The sequence below is a fragment of the Panulirus ornatus genome, chromosome 25, assembly GCF_036320965.1.
Source record: "Panulirus ornatus isolate Po-2019 chromosome 25, ASM3632096v1, whole genome shotgun sequence".
NCBI lineage: Eukaryota > Metazoa > Arthropoda > Malacostraca > Decapoda > Palinuridae > Panulirus > Panulirus ornatus.
The window spans coordinates 8,204,074-8,218,794 of record NC_092248.1 but is presented as its reverse complement, the minus strand read 5'-3'; the positions used below and the strand labels follow the sequence as shown (position 1 = coordinate 8,218,794).

At 39.4% G+C, this 14,721-nt stretch overlaps 1 protein-coding gene across 1 annotated transcript in view; it reads left to right on the top strand.

Annotated features, from left to right (window-relative positions):
* The first annotated feature begins 929 nt into the window (after positions 1 to 929).
* The window catches only part of Mrtf (Myocardin-related transcription factor), a 174,486-nt gene continuing 160,694 nt past the window's right edge, over positions 930 to 14,721 (top strand). Inside the window, exon 1 of the mRNA XM_071677448.1 lies at positions 930 to 1,320. The gene's annotated coding sequence lies outside the window, so the exon portion shown is untranslated. The remainder of the gene's footprint in view (positions 1,321 to 14,721) is intronic.

Genomic DNA, 14,721 nt, shown 5'->3' with positions numbered 1-14,721 from the left:
ACCGGATAAGAGGAGTGCTGTGTACATATCTACGCCCTCACAGAGCGGAAGAATGTAAGGTTAAGTGTAGGCTCTTGAACGAAGGCCAGGACATATATATTCTCGCTTATTGAATTATATATCGTAATGTTTTATGGGTACATTGTAGCGTCGCATTTATAGATGAACGTTAGGTGTGTCAATGATTCGTAAGGCATTATCTGAGTATTTTGAGTACCTTGATATAATTATAGTTCCATAACATTATTTTTATATAATGTTATATGTTTGTTTCAGGTGACCTGATGGTTGGAGTATCAGATTTAATGCTGAATGTCATACCGATGAAAGAGATAGGCTCTGCCGCTGTCTCAAAATACGTAAAACGCAAGGCAAGTCGCAGGAATCCTAGACGCGCTGTAAGTGATAGTTGGTGTGGGCGGTGAGACCAGCAATACCACACGGCATCTGCTCCCCGAGTTACTGCTGTTGTTTTTGTCCTTTAACTTCCTGAATCTTACGCTGAATATTTCTTTTTCCTCTCCTTCTTGGTATTATTATTATTGTATTATTATTAGTAGTATTTGTATTACGACTAGTTGTTAAACCTAAAGCTTAAGTTGCCTGTGTCCTGTGTTCTGATTGTATTTACACTTCAGAGCAGTCTGTATATTTTTGTGTGCTGTTTGCTTCTAAGACATTTAATCTGTTCACACAAATTGTGTAGATGAATTATGTTGGATATGATTTGGCGACGGATCTTTGACCGGCTGTCTGGCTGGCTGGGGCTGCCCGCCACTAGCCACGCCTACCACCAACCGCCTCCGCCAGGCTTTTGTTTACATCTGCACCGAAGAAAATGGGATATTTCCTCTGCTCTTGTTGTAGCACGTAGATCTTATGAACAGTGATTTTCAACATTTCGGCACAAAAAAGAAGATAAAATGTTTTATATTAACCATATTGGTAATATAAATAATTTTACTGGATAATTTCAAATGAATATGATATTGTTTGATCTGTTAGATTAATTTCAAGGCAAAATAATTGGAACATCGTCACGAAAATGGCTGCGCTCTGGTTTGAGTGTTTACATTGAAGACTTGACAATTCGGGTGAAAATGGTGTTGGTTGTTATTTAAGATGATATACTGTATCATTTAAACAGTGAATATCTTTACAAGTTAGTTTGATATTTTGTGTTTAAGTTCGTTAACCGGTCTGGAAGCTGTGCTCAAGAACACCAATCTGAAATTTGTTTCGTTAATTTACTTATTTTTTCAACTTATGAAGTGTAAGGCCCCTTGGATCGGCGAGCGTTGTGCATCAGGAAGAAGTTGGGTAAGTAATTATCTAGGGATTTCGTAATGGTTTAGAAATAAGGAAGAAAGTTTTCCAGCAAATATCGGTCATTCACACTCGTTTGGGAAATTTTGTTCCGGTCTAGGATTTTGCTAAGACCCCACATTGGTTTCTCCCTTGGATAAGAGGGAAACGGTTGAAATATTTAATTGTTTGAAATAACTTCTTCCATGCAAATGGTGGTATGTGTTATAGGAACCTTGATGGAAGTAGTACGTGTTTAGTACAATAGTGCTATATTTCCGTGAGTACGGTAACCAGTGAAATGTACTTCAGATAATGAAATTTCGTGTAAATATTTATGGTCTTATTAACTTTCAGCTTTTCTAAGCAGAATGTTTAAGAATTTATTGACAAATGATGCCACTACTGTTTGAAACACCATGAATTGAAGACAAAGCACAGTGCTCTGCCGTTTGCTTGTGAGTGCAATGTGTAGTTTCTGTTTTAAAGTTCCTTTCTTATTTTTATTTCGAAATAGTAAGTACATTACTTTAATGTATTGGGAGGAAATGCAAATAAGTGAACTCATAACACTTACATGATATAAACCAACATTACATGGTTTGAAGTGACATTTTTTTATCCTACTATAATGATTATGATTGGCGAAAAGGGGTATAAAGATCTGGGAAAATGTGAGGTTAACGTAAAAGTAAGTAAAAACATGTAGAACTCATCATAATCAAGTTTTGAACAAACTTCGTAGGAGCTGAGATTTGTGACAGAACACTTGATGTGGTGTGCTTTTAGGAACTGTGTAGAATGACTTTTTTTTTCACAGTTCTTGGCAATCATTACTATGGAGAAAATTGATTGTCCCATATATTTAAACTGAACGATGGAAATTAGTTGAGTCTTGGTTTCTAAGAAATTAACATGAGTCTTGGTTACTCGGAGATTAAGTGTTGGTTATTAGGTGAAGTTAATTGAGGTTTGCTTAAGTTACTATATTGATTTCTAGTGGTGTTTCATGTACTTTTACATTAATTGACATTGCATTTTCTTGATCTTTCTACACCCCCACACTGTCGCGATCTTTCAGCACCTCCACACTATCACTTTTTTGATTTTGTTGGATATAATATAATGCTCCACATCATGTGGTACTGGTCCATCAATTTTTATCACAAAAAACAAGTCTGTGGATAACCATTTCTTCCCCATCCATAAGTTATTTATGTGGTGTCTATGAAGTTTGACTTTCCAAGGAATTATGATCGATCATCTGTTGTTTAGTCAAGAAAGTCATGGCAGCTAAGTTGGAGAACTTTAAAATTTTCTGAGGATGGTAGGAATTAGACAATAGGGAAAGGTTAGGATTAAGAGAAGAACGTTTCCAAAGCATCATAACTGGCTTGTAGGGATCAAATGAAATTTAGGTTGAAGTTTTCTCCTCTTGTAAGTAATCTCATAGGTCATTCTATGACTAAGCTACACTTGCGTTTTTAATCAGTTGGGCTGTATGAGGCCCTAGGTAGTGGATGATTCACCATAAGTTGGTAATCAGGTAGCTACGCCTTGCAGATTCTTGTCGATTGAGTTCATGAGGATGTTTGCTGAATAGTCCATAATTTTATTACTTGCTGGTAGTGAATTAAGGTATAGGTTTTGGAAGTGTACGCTTTCCAAATTCTGTTTTACCCTTTGGTATCTGATGTTATTTTACAGAAATTAAGGTTTGTAGCAAAATATTATTATTTGCAAATTGGGAGCTATGCCATCTAGGGTTTTCCATGTGTTCATTTTTTTCCATTTGCACGTAGAGCACAATTTTAATGCCTTCGATCATTCCTACTAGTTCTGATGTAGAGTTATTGTGGGTTGTGAATGTACTTGCCATGGTTTTTAACTTGAGTTTTGCTGTTCTTTTGTTCAGTAATGAAATACATTGTTTCTCGGGAGGATATGAACAGCTGATTAGCAGGTACATCATGCTGGGATTGCATGTTTGTTGCTATCATTTTCCAGCTGAGTGTATGATGATAAGGTTCATCACCACAACAAGCCCGTATGAACAACTTATAACTTATTAACAACCCTTCTTCAGTATTATAGGCAATTGTTTTGAGAATGTCTTGAGATTTTACAAATGGGCATATCTATGTTCTACCATGATAACGTATGCAGTGACAAGGATCTGGTTTGTACATGCAGTAATCACCATTCATTTATTGTTAATTAGATTCTTTGGATGATAGCACATTTGAACACACTCATATACTTCCCAGAAAAGAATACTGTGTGTGTTCATATCGCTTATCTTGGTGGGAAAAATCATTAAGTTAAAAGCCTTGTAAAGTTAGGTCACAGCCTGCTCAGACTCGCCAAAAAATTGAAACTGCTGGAAACAGCTAAAATCACTCGCACTGTTTGGTGGAGGATGGATGGGTGAGATTTTACTTATATATGGAAGATCCAAAAAGACATGATTTCAAATATCTATACAAAACTTTTTCCCTGGCGGTAGGCTTAGGTGACTAAAAAAACTCAAATGCATTGTTAAATAAGAAGTCCCATGAATACCTGTCTTAGTCTCTGTCTTTTCTATCATTTGCCCCAAAGAAGGATGCATTGAGTATGCTCATATGTGTATGCCTTCAGCTTATGTTCGGTGATATAAAGTGAACTTAGGCTTCCATATATATATATATATATTATATGGGAGGGTATTGATTGAGAGGGTGAAGGCATGTACAGAGCATCAGATTGGGGAAGAGCAGTGTGGTTTCAGAAGTGGTAGAGGATGTGTGGATCAGGTGTTTGCTTTGAAGAATGTATGTGAGAAATACTTAGAAAAGCAAATGGATTTGTATGTAGCATTTATGGATCTGGAGAAGGCATATGATAGAGTTGATAGAGATGCTCTGTGGAAGGTATTAAGAATATATGGTGTGCGAGGAAAGTTGTTAGAAGCAGTGAAAAGTTTTTATCGAGGATGTAAGGCATGTGTACGTGTAGTAAGAGAGGAAAGTGATTGGTTCTCAGTGAATGTAGGTTTGCGGCAGGGGTGTGTGATGTCTCCATGGTTGTTTAATTTGTTTATGGATGGGGTTGTTAGGGAGGTAAATGCAAGAGTTTTGGAAAGAGGGGCAAGTATGAAGTCTGTTGGGGATGAGAGAGCTTGGGAAGTGAGTCAGTTGTTGTTCGCTGATGATACAGCGCTGGTGGCTGATTCATGTGAGAAACTGCAGAAGCTGGTGACTGAGTTTGGTAAAGTGTGTGGAAGAAGAAAGTTAAGAGTAAATGTGAATAAGAGCAAGGTTATTAGGTACAGTAGGGTTGAGGGTCAAGTCAATTGGGAGGTGAGTTTGAATGGAGAAAAACTGGAGGAAGTGAAGTGTTTTAGATATCTGGGAGTGGATCTGGCAGCGGATGGAACCATGGAAGCGGAAGTGGATCATAGGGTGGGGGAGGGGGCGAAAATTCTGGGGGCCTTGAAGAATGTGTGGAAGTCGAGAACATTATCTCGGAAAGCAAAAATGGGTATGTTTGAAGGAATAGTGGTTCCAACAATGTTGTATGGTTGCGAGGCGTGGGCTATGGATAGAGTTGTGCGCAGGAGGATGGATGTGCTGGAAATGAGATGTTTGAGGACAATGTGTGGTGTGAGGTTGTTTGATCGAGTGAGTAACGTAAGGGTAAGAGAGATGTGTGGAAATAAAAAGAGCGTGGTTGAGAGAGCAGAAGAGGGTGTTTTGAAGTGGTTTGGGCACATGGAGAGGATGAGTGAGGAAAGATTGACCAAGAGGATATATGTGTCGGAGGTGGAGGGAACAAGGAGAAGAGGGAGACCAAATTGGAGGTGGAAAGATGGAGTGAAAAAGATTTTGTGTGATCGGGGCCTGAACATGCAGGAGGGTGAAAGGAGGGCAAGAAATAGAGTGAATTGGAGTCATGTGGTATACAGGGGTTGACGTGCTGTCAGTGGATTGAAGCAAAGCATGTGAAGCGTCTGGGGTAAACCATGGAAAGCTGTGTAGGTATGTATATTTGCGTGTGTGGACGTGTGTATGTACATGTGTATGGGGGGGGGGGGTTGGGCCATTTCTTTCGTCTGTTTCCTTGCGCTACCTCGCAAACGCGGGAGACAGCGACAAAGTATAAAAAAAAAAAAAAAAAAAAAAAATATATATATATATATATATATATATATATATATATATATATATAAGCACTTAGTGATTTTTCACATTGCACATTTAATTGTCTTGTTTGACTAGCATCTCCATTCATGCTACCTTTTACTTACAGAAATTAACATGTTTCACATTTTCAGAAAATATTTTCGCCACTCATGACTACTATCTTCAGAGACTTATCTTTGCATCTTTCAAGGGATTCCTTCTCATCACATCTCTACCTCACTTAATTTTAACAAGTTTCTCACAAATATGCCACTGTGAGCAAGAAGTTCTAGATCCTTAGATACAGTAATCTTGTCATGAGGAATGAAATGTAAACTTGAAAGTTTCATTTCTGTATGTGTCCCTACCCTCAAAGTATGGGTCCTTAGCATGTGTTTGACTGCTTTTTCCCACAGTTCCTGTGTGAAGATTGAAGATAGGCCACTTTAGGATTGGCTGTTATAAAACCTACTTCTTTCTGTGGACACCTAAATGCAGAATTCTATTCCTCCTTTTCTCTTTCCCTGTGAATATGAACTTTCTTTAAGATTTAAGTTACAAACACTTGTAGAGCCTTGTTTAATATTTGCTTTCTTTTACATTCACTCATTATGTCCTTGATTGTGGAATTTCTTGCATATAACATATTTTTCACTTAAAACAATGTTAAAGAAGACATTGTGTTCACTTATCGAAATGTGATGTACTACTTACTCTTTTTTTTAAGGTATTATACCAGTTTGAGTAAAGAATTCCTTGATATGTAAGGTAGAAGGAATGAAAAGAAAATTCAGAGTTTTCCATTAATAAAATGCATGTCAGGAAGTGCACTGAGTGGATGGATTTAAAGAATATAACTTGATCATGCTTTAGGTTAGATTTAAGGGACGATACCATTACAAGCAAGGATATCATAGAACTCTAGATGTTGTTAATTTTTTCTTTACTGGACTGCATGCCTTTACTGCATTATATAGTTGAAGGCACAGTATGAGAGGGAGATGACAAAACACTTGAGATTTAATTCTATTCCTGCTTGATGATGATATAGGAGGAATTATTTTCAGAGACCTCTTACTTGCCTTCTTTAATGTGCGTGAGTTACATGGGTAGTATTCTCTGCTATTGTCAGGGATAAGAGAGAAAATGGAATGAAAAAAAATGTAATTTGGATTTATGATTTAACAAAATGTTTAGGAAGTCAGTCATTGGCCAAACTGAAATATATAGAAATAGAAAACATTGAAGACATGAAACTTGTATGAAATAATTCTTGGCTGTTTCTCAGTAGACACTAAAGTATCTATAAGTTTTGAGGAAGCATAACAACTCAAGAGAGGAAAGAACTGAAAATGGAATCCAGAAATTCTTAGCTGAAATAGATCTGGAAAATTGCTGGAAAGGGAAAAACAGAAAACTTAGAAAAGATGAGAAATGAAAAGGTAATTACAGTTTGGTAATAAAAGTAGGAGAGGAAAGATGAGTAATGAAAAGGTAATTACAATAGGGTTATGAAAGTAGCTGTGGGAAAAAAAGTCTGAAAGTAATTATAGTAAAACTAATCCAGAAAAAAAAGATAGTTCATAAAAAAAGATAGTTCATAGGATTTCTCCTATTTTGCAGTGAGATAATAGATGGGTATTGCTTGAGTGTGTGTGTGTGTGTGTGTGTGTGTGTGTGTGTGTGTGTGTGTGTGTGTGGGGGGGGGGGGGAGGGGGGGGGATCTAACCATCTTATGAAATGTTTAAGGTGGAAATTTTCTTGAACAGCAAGAAATTTGCCTAGATATGCAATTAAGACAGGTTTTAAGAAATCTACTCAAGGGTTTAGAAAATGAAAACTGATATGCACATGCATATATATATATATATATATATATATATATATATATATATATTTTTTTTTTGCACGCTGTCTCCCGCGTTTGCGAGGTAGCGCAAGGAAACAGACGAAAGAAATGGCCCAACCCACCCCCATACACATGTATATACATACGTCCACACACGCAAATATACATACCTACACAGCTTTCCATGGTTTACCCCAGACGCTTCACATGCCCTGATTCAATCCACTGACAGCACGTCAACCCCGGTATACCACATCGATCCAGTTCACTCTATTCCTTGCCCTCCTTTCACCCTCCTGCATGTTCAGGCCCCGATCACACAAAATCTTTTTCACTCCATCTTTCCACCTCCAATTTGGTCTCCCACTTCTCCTCGTTCCCTCCACCTCCGACAGATATATCCTCTTGGTCAATCTTTCCTCACTCATTCTCTCCATGTGCCCAAACCACTTCAAAACACCCTCTTCTGCTCTCTCAACCACGCTATTTTTATTTCCACACCTCTCTCTTACCCTTACGTTACTTACTCGATCAAACCACCTCACACCACTTATTGTCCTCAAACATCTCATTTCCAGCACATCCATCCTCCTGTGCACAACTCTATCCATAGCCCACGCCTCGCAACCATACAACATTGTTGGAACCACTATTCCTTCAAACATACCCATTTTTGCTTTCCGAGATAATGTTCTCGACTTCCACACATTCTTCATTTATTTATTTATTTATTTATTTTGCTTTGTCGCTGTCTCCAGCGTTTATATATATATATATATATATATATATATATATATATAGAAGAGGTAGTAAAAGCTTTGCGGAAGATGAAAGCCAGCAAGGCAGCGGGTTTGGATGGTATTGCAGTGGAATTTATTAAAAAGGGGGGTGACTGTATTATTGACTGGTTGGTAAGGTTATTTAATGTATGTATGACTCATGGTGAGGTGCCTGAGGATTGGCGGAATGCATGCATAGTGCCATTGTACAAAGGCAAAGGGGATAAGAGTGAGTGCTCAAATTACAGAGGTATAAGTTTGTTGAGTATTCCTGGTAAATTATATGGGAGGGTATTGACTGAGAGGGTGAAGGCATGTACAGAGCATCAGATTGGGGAAGAGCAGTGTGGTTTCAGAAGTGGTAGAGGATGTGTGGATCAGGTGTTTGCTTTGAAGAATGTATGTGAGAAATACTTAGAAAAGCAAATGGATTTGTATGTAGCATTGATGGATCTGGAGAAGGCATATGATAGAGTTGATAGAGATGCTCTGTGGAAGGTATTAAGAATATATGGTGTGGGAGGCAAGTTGTTAGAAGCAGTGAAAAGTTTTTATCGAGGATGTAAGGCATGTGTACGTGTAGGAAGAGAGAAAAGTGATTGGTTCTCAGTGAATGTAGGTTTGCGGCAGGGGTGTGTGATGTCTCCATGGTTGTTTAATTTGTTTATGGATGGGGTTGTTAGGGAGGTGAATGCAAGAGTTTTGGAGAGAGGGGCAAGTATGAAGTCTGTTGGGGATGAGAGAGCTTGGGAAGTGAGTCAGTTGTTGTTCGCTGATGATACAGCGCTGGTGGCTGATTCATGTGAGAAACTGCAGAAGCTGGTGACTGAGTTTGGTAAAGTGTGTGAAAGAAGAAAGTTAAGAGTAAATGTGAATAAGAGCAAGGTTATTAGGTACAGTAGGGTTGAGGGTCAAGTCAATTGGGAGGTGAGTTTGAATGGAGAAAAACTGGAGGAAGTAAAGTGTTTTAGATATCTGGGAGTGGATCTGGCAGTGGATGGAACCATGGAAGCGGAAGTGGATCATAGGGTGGGGGAGGGGGCGAAAATTCTGGGAGCCTTGAAGAATGTGTGGAAGTCGAGAACATTATCTCGGAAAGCAAAAATGGGTATGTTTGAAGGAATAGTGGTTCCAACAATGTTGTATGGTTGCGAGGCGTGGGCTATGGATAGAGTTGTGCGCAGGAGGATGGATGTGCTGGAAATGAGATGTTTGAGGACAATGTGTGGTGTGAGGTGGTTTGATCGAGTAAGTAACGTAAAGGTAAGAGAGAGGTGTGGAAATAAAAAGAGCGTGGTTGAGAGAGCAGAAGAGGGTGTTTTGAAATAGTTTGGGCACATGGAGAGAATGAGTGAGGAAAGATTGACCAAGAGGATATATGTGTCGGAGGTGGAGGGAACGAGGAGAAGAGGGAGACCAAATTGGAGGTGGAAAGATGGAGTGAAAAAGATTTTGTGTGATCGGGGCCTGAACATGCAGGAGGGTGAAAGGAGGGCAAGGAATAGAGTGAATTGGAGCGATGTGGTATACCGGGGTTGACGTGCTGTCAGTGGATTGAATCGGGGCATGTGAAGCGTCTTGGGTAAACCATGGAAAGCTGTGTAGGTATGTATATTTGCGTGTGTGGACGTATGTATATACATGTGTATGGGGGTGGGTTGGGCCATTTCTTTCGTCTGTTTCCTTGCGCTACCTCGCAAATGCAGGAGACAGCGACAAAGCAAAAATATATATATATATATATATATATATATATATATATATATATATATATATAAATATATATATATATATATATATATATATATATATATATATATATATATATATATATATATTTTTTTTTCTTTTTTTTTTTTGCCGCTGTCTCCCGCATTTGCGAGGTAGCGCAAGGAAAACAGACGAAAGAAATGGCCCAACCCACCCCCATACACATGTATATACATACGTCCACACACGCAAAATATACATACCTACACAGCTTTCCATGGTTTACCCCAGATGCTTCACATGCCCCGATTCAATCCACTGACAGCACGTCAACCCCGGTATGCCACATCGCTCCAATTCACTCTATTCCTTGCCCTCCTTTCACCCTCCTGCATGTTCAGGCCCCGATCACACAAAATCTTTTTCACTCCATCTTTCCACCTCCAATTTGGTCTCCCTCTTCTCCTCGTTCCCTCCACCTCCGACACATATATCCTCTTGGTCAATCTTTCCTCACTCATTCTCTCCATGTGCCCAAACCATTTCAAAACACCCTCTTCTGCTCTCTCAACCACGCTCTTTTTATTTCCACACATCTCTCTTACCCTTACGTTACTTACTCGATCAAACCACCTCACACCACACATTGTCCTCAAACATCTCATTTCCAGCACATCCATCCTCCTGCACACAACTCTATCCATAGCCCACGCCTCACAACCATACAACATTGTTGGAACCACTATTCCTTCAAACGTACTCATTTTTGCTTTCCGAGATAATGTTCTCGACTTCCACACATTCTTCAAGGCTCCCAGAATTTTTGCCCCCTCCCCCACCCTATGATCCACTTCCGCTTCCATGGTTCCATCTGCTGCCAGATCCACTCCCAGATATCTAAAACACTTTACTTCCTCCAGTTTTTCTCCATTCAAACTTACCTCCCAATTGACTTGACCCTCAACCCTACTGTATCTAATAACCTTGCTCTTATTCACATTTACTCTTAACTTTCTTCTTTCACACACTTTACCAAACTCAGTCACCAGCTTCTGCAGTTTCTCACATGAATCAGCCACCAGCGCTGTATCATCAGCGAACAACAACTGACTCACTTCCCAAGCTCTCTCATCCCCAACAGACTTCATACTTGCCCCTCTTTCCAAAACTCTTGCATTCACCTCCCTAACAACCCCATCCATAAACAAATTAAACAACCATGGAGACATCACACACCCCTGCCGCAAACCTACATTCACTGAGAACCAATCACTTTCCTCTCTTCCTACACGTACACATGCCTTACATCCTCGATAAAAACTTTTCACTGCTTCTAACAACTTGCCTCCCATACCATATATTCTTAATACCTTCCACAGAGCATCTCTATCAACTCTATCATATGCCTTCTCTAGATCCATAAATGCTACATACAAATCCATTTGCTTTTCTAAGTATTTCTCACATACATTCTTCAAAGCAAACACCTGATCCACACATCCTCTACCACTTCTGAAACCACACTGCTCTTCCCCAATCTGATGCTCTGTACATGCCTTCACCCTCTCAATCAATACCCTCCCATATAATTTACCAGGAATACTCAACAAACTTATACCTCTGTAATTTGAGCACTCACTCTTATCCCCTTTGCCTTTGTACAATGGCACTATGCACGCATTCCGCCAATCCTCAGGCACCTCACCGTGAGTCATACATACATTAAATAACCTTACCAACCAATCAACTATACAGTCACCCCTTTTTTAATAAATTCCACTGCAATACCATCCAAACCTGCTGCGTTGCCGGCTTTCATCTTCCACAAAGCTTTTACTACCTCTTCTCTGTTTACCAAATCATTTTCCCTAACCCTCTCACTTTGCACACCACCTCGACCAAAACACCCTATATCTGCCACTCTATCATCAAACACATTCAACAAACCTTCAAAATACTCACTCCATCTCCTTCTCACATCACCACTACTTGTTATCACCTCCCCATTTGCGCCCTTCATTGAAGTTCCCATTTGCTGCCTTGTCTTACGCACTTTATTTACCTCCTTCCAGAACATCTTTTTATTGTCCCTAAAATTTAATGATACTCTCTCACCCCAACTCTCATTTGCCCTTTTTTTCACCTCTTGCACCTTTCTCTTGACCTCCTGTCTCTTTCTTTTATACATATATATCATGTAGATAGATATATTATATTATATTATTATTGTATATCCCCTTCCTCACCGACTATCACTTCATCCACTCCCGATTTACATTCATTTCACTAGTGGACATAACATATCAGACTTGGAAAAGCTCTCTGATGCTGATATTCCTGTTTTGTCTCATATCATGCTTCTCCTTTCTTTTCTCGTTTTACTTTCCTTGCATCCGCCCCTTTTCCTTTATCTCTCCCTTTTTCTCCTTCCATATCATTACCCCTGCATCCTCCCTTCTTTCTTTTACTGTATTTCCCACGTCAGTCATTATACCTCATTTTTTGTTTACTTACAAGGGACTAGACTGTGAAAGTGTGGTAATTAACGCAGTAGATTTATAACTTAATGATGAAGCTTAGATTTTATTAGTGAATCTTAATTGTATTGATTGACATTTGATTTTGCTCCTTTGAATACTGCTACATTAGAATTTATTTTTTTTGATATCAGCAGGTGATATTGTAAAATTCCTAGACATTACTAGTGTCACTGGAACAGGAACCCTGTGCAGTGCCCTCTTGTTTGTTTGCATGTGTCACAGATAGAGTGAGATTTATTTGTTTATTATTCGTCCCATGGATGGTCGAAAGATTATGTTAATATTTCAGTTTGTTTCATTAAAAGTCAGATGAATATGTTGAACTACGCAAATTATTGATAATATTTCACTGCGTATGCAAAGCACTGAACCTTAAAAAAGTGGCTGGCTGTGCAGAGGGCATAGCTTTACAACCTGCAACTAACAGAGGGAACTTTCTTTGGCTGGTGAGAGGAGCTCTTTGTCTGATGACACCTGCACTTAATGGATGGCATATGACACCACTCCTGCCCGGGATCATTTTAGGGTTCGATCTGGTTTTGAACATCTTTGGCCTTCAGCAAGGGATGTGAAGGGGGTTGAATCACAGGACACGATATACCATCATAACTTAGAACGCCCCTCTTCTCATTACCCAGGGTGTACAGGGGTTCACCCTCATTACATAGGACCAGCTTTACTTTGTGATTGCTATTAACGTGTTACGGGGAGAGAGTTTTACACTTTTGTTGCCCATCACTTAACCTTGTAGATATGTACTGTCTTTATTCCTATGAATGCAAACACACACACACACACACACACACACACACACACACACACACACACACACACACACACACACACACATCTGTCAAAGCCAGATACCAGATACTGAACCAACGCCGAGGGAAGGGTGAACACCTGGGTTGGATGTAGGCCGACTCCCATGCAGTTCCGATCCTAGGCTGGCCAGTGCTGACTCATGGTCGGTAACGCAAACCACCACACCACGGAGGCCCTTGTTCGCCAGGTCCAAGCCTGACACGGGATCTTGTTAATGGTAGCCCGTTCTCTGTAGTCAGTACCATTTACAGGTCGTATGTATCTCTGTGAATGGGTTCATTTATATGTGTGTATGCGAAACTTGTGCTTTTCAGACTTATTATCGTTGAGTATAACATCTGAAGGTTCTGTATTATCCCCGGAAGAATTAAGCAGCGTTGTATCACATTGTGTATTTGGTGGTTTTAGATTTGTGGACCTACGTAATTATCAATGCATCGTAACACCAAAGGTATCGGGAAAACATTTTCATTGGGGTAGGTGTTACCTCCTACATTGCATAAGGGAAATATGATTGGGAGGGAATGATTTCTGTTGTGGGATTTGAGGTTACGTTTTCTATAGTGGTTGGAAGGGAGGAAACGTTTTCTGTATTGGGGGATGGAGGGAAACGTGTTCAGTAGTCGTGGTATGGGAGTATTATATAGTCGTGGGAAGAGAGGGAATATTTTCTGTAGTCTCTTAGTATGAGGGTACGATTTATACAGTTAGGATGTGAAGGTATGTCTTGTGTAGTCGTGGAATGGGAGGAAATGTTTCCTATAGTTGTAGGATGGGGAAATGTCTTTTGTAGCCATGTAATCTGGGGAAATTTTTCTGTAGTCTTGAGATGTGAGGGGTGCCTTTTCTGTGGTCTTTGTGCGTGAGTTTTCAGTGGTCGTAGGATGGAAGGGAACGTTTTCTGCTATCGTAGGTTCAGAAGGTACGTTTTTTTTTTATAGTCTTGAGAAGGGAGGGAATGTTTTCTACAGTCATGGGATGCGAGGCTATAAAACGTATTGTCGAGTAGTGTCAAGTAGCAATTTTTTTAGAAGTGTGTGAGAGCATGTTATCTGTAATATTAGGGTGTTGAGGACACGTTTTCTTTAGTTAATGGGCGTAAGGGCCAGTTTTCTGTAATAGTGGGGTACCACGTTATGTTTTCGATTGTCTTGGGGGAACTCTCGTAGAGTGTAATCTACAGCGTTGTTCAGTGGAAAGGGAAGATATTTTTTTATATTTATGATAAAACATTTAATGCCAACATAAGATAAGGCATTTTTTTTTAGTCTTCATGTTCCATTTACTACTGTTTGTCTATAATAAAGTAGATATGATTTTGATAAGTAAAAGCTTACCTATCACCTGGGTTCTTAAAAGGGTGTTCTAGTTTATGAAAATGTGTTTCACTTGTCTACAAAACTCGTCACATGTATCAATTAAACCCATATCACACGTGTCAACTAAAGCTTAGCCGCATGTCAATCAAACCGTGTCACGTCAACTAAACCCGTCATGTCAACTAAACCCGTGTCACATGTGTCAGTTAAACCCGTGTTATGTTTCTGTAT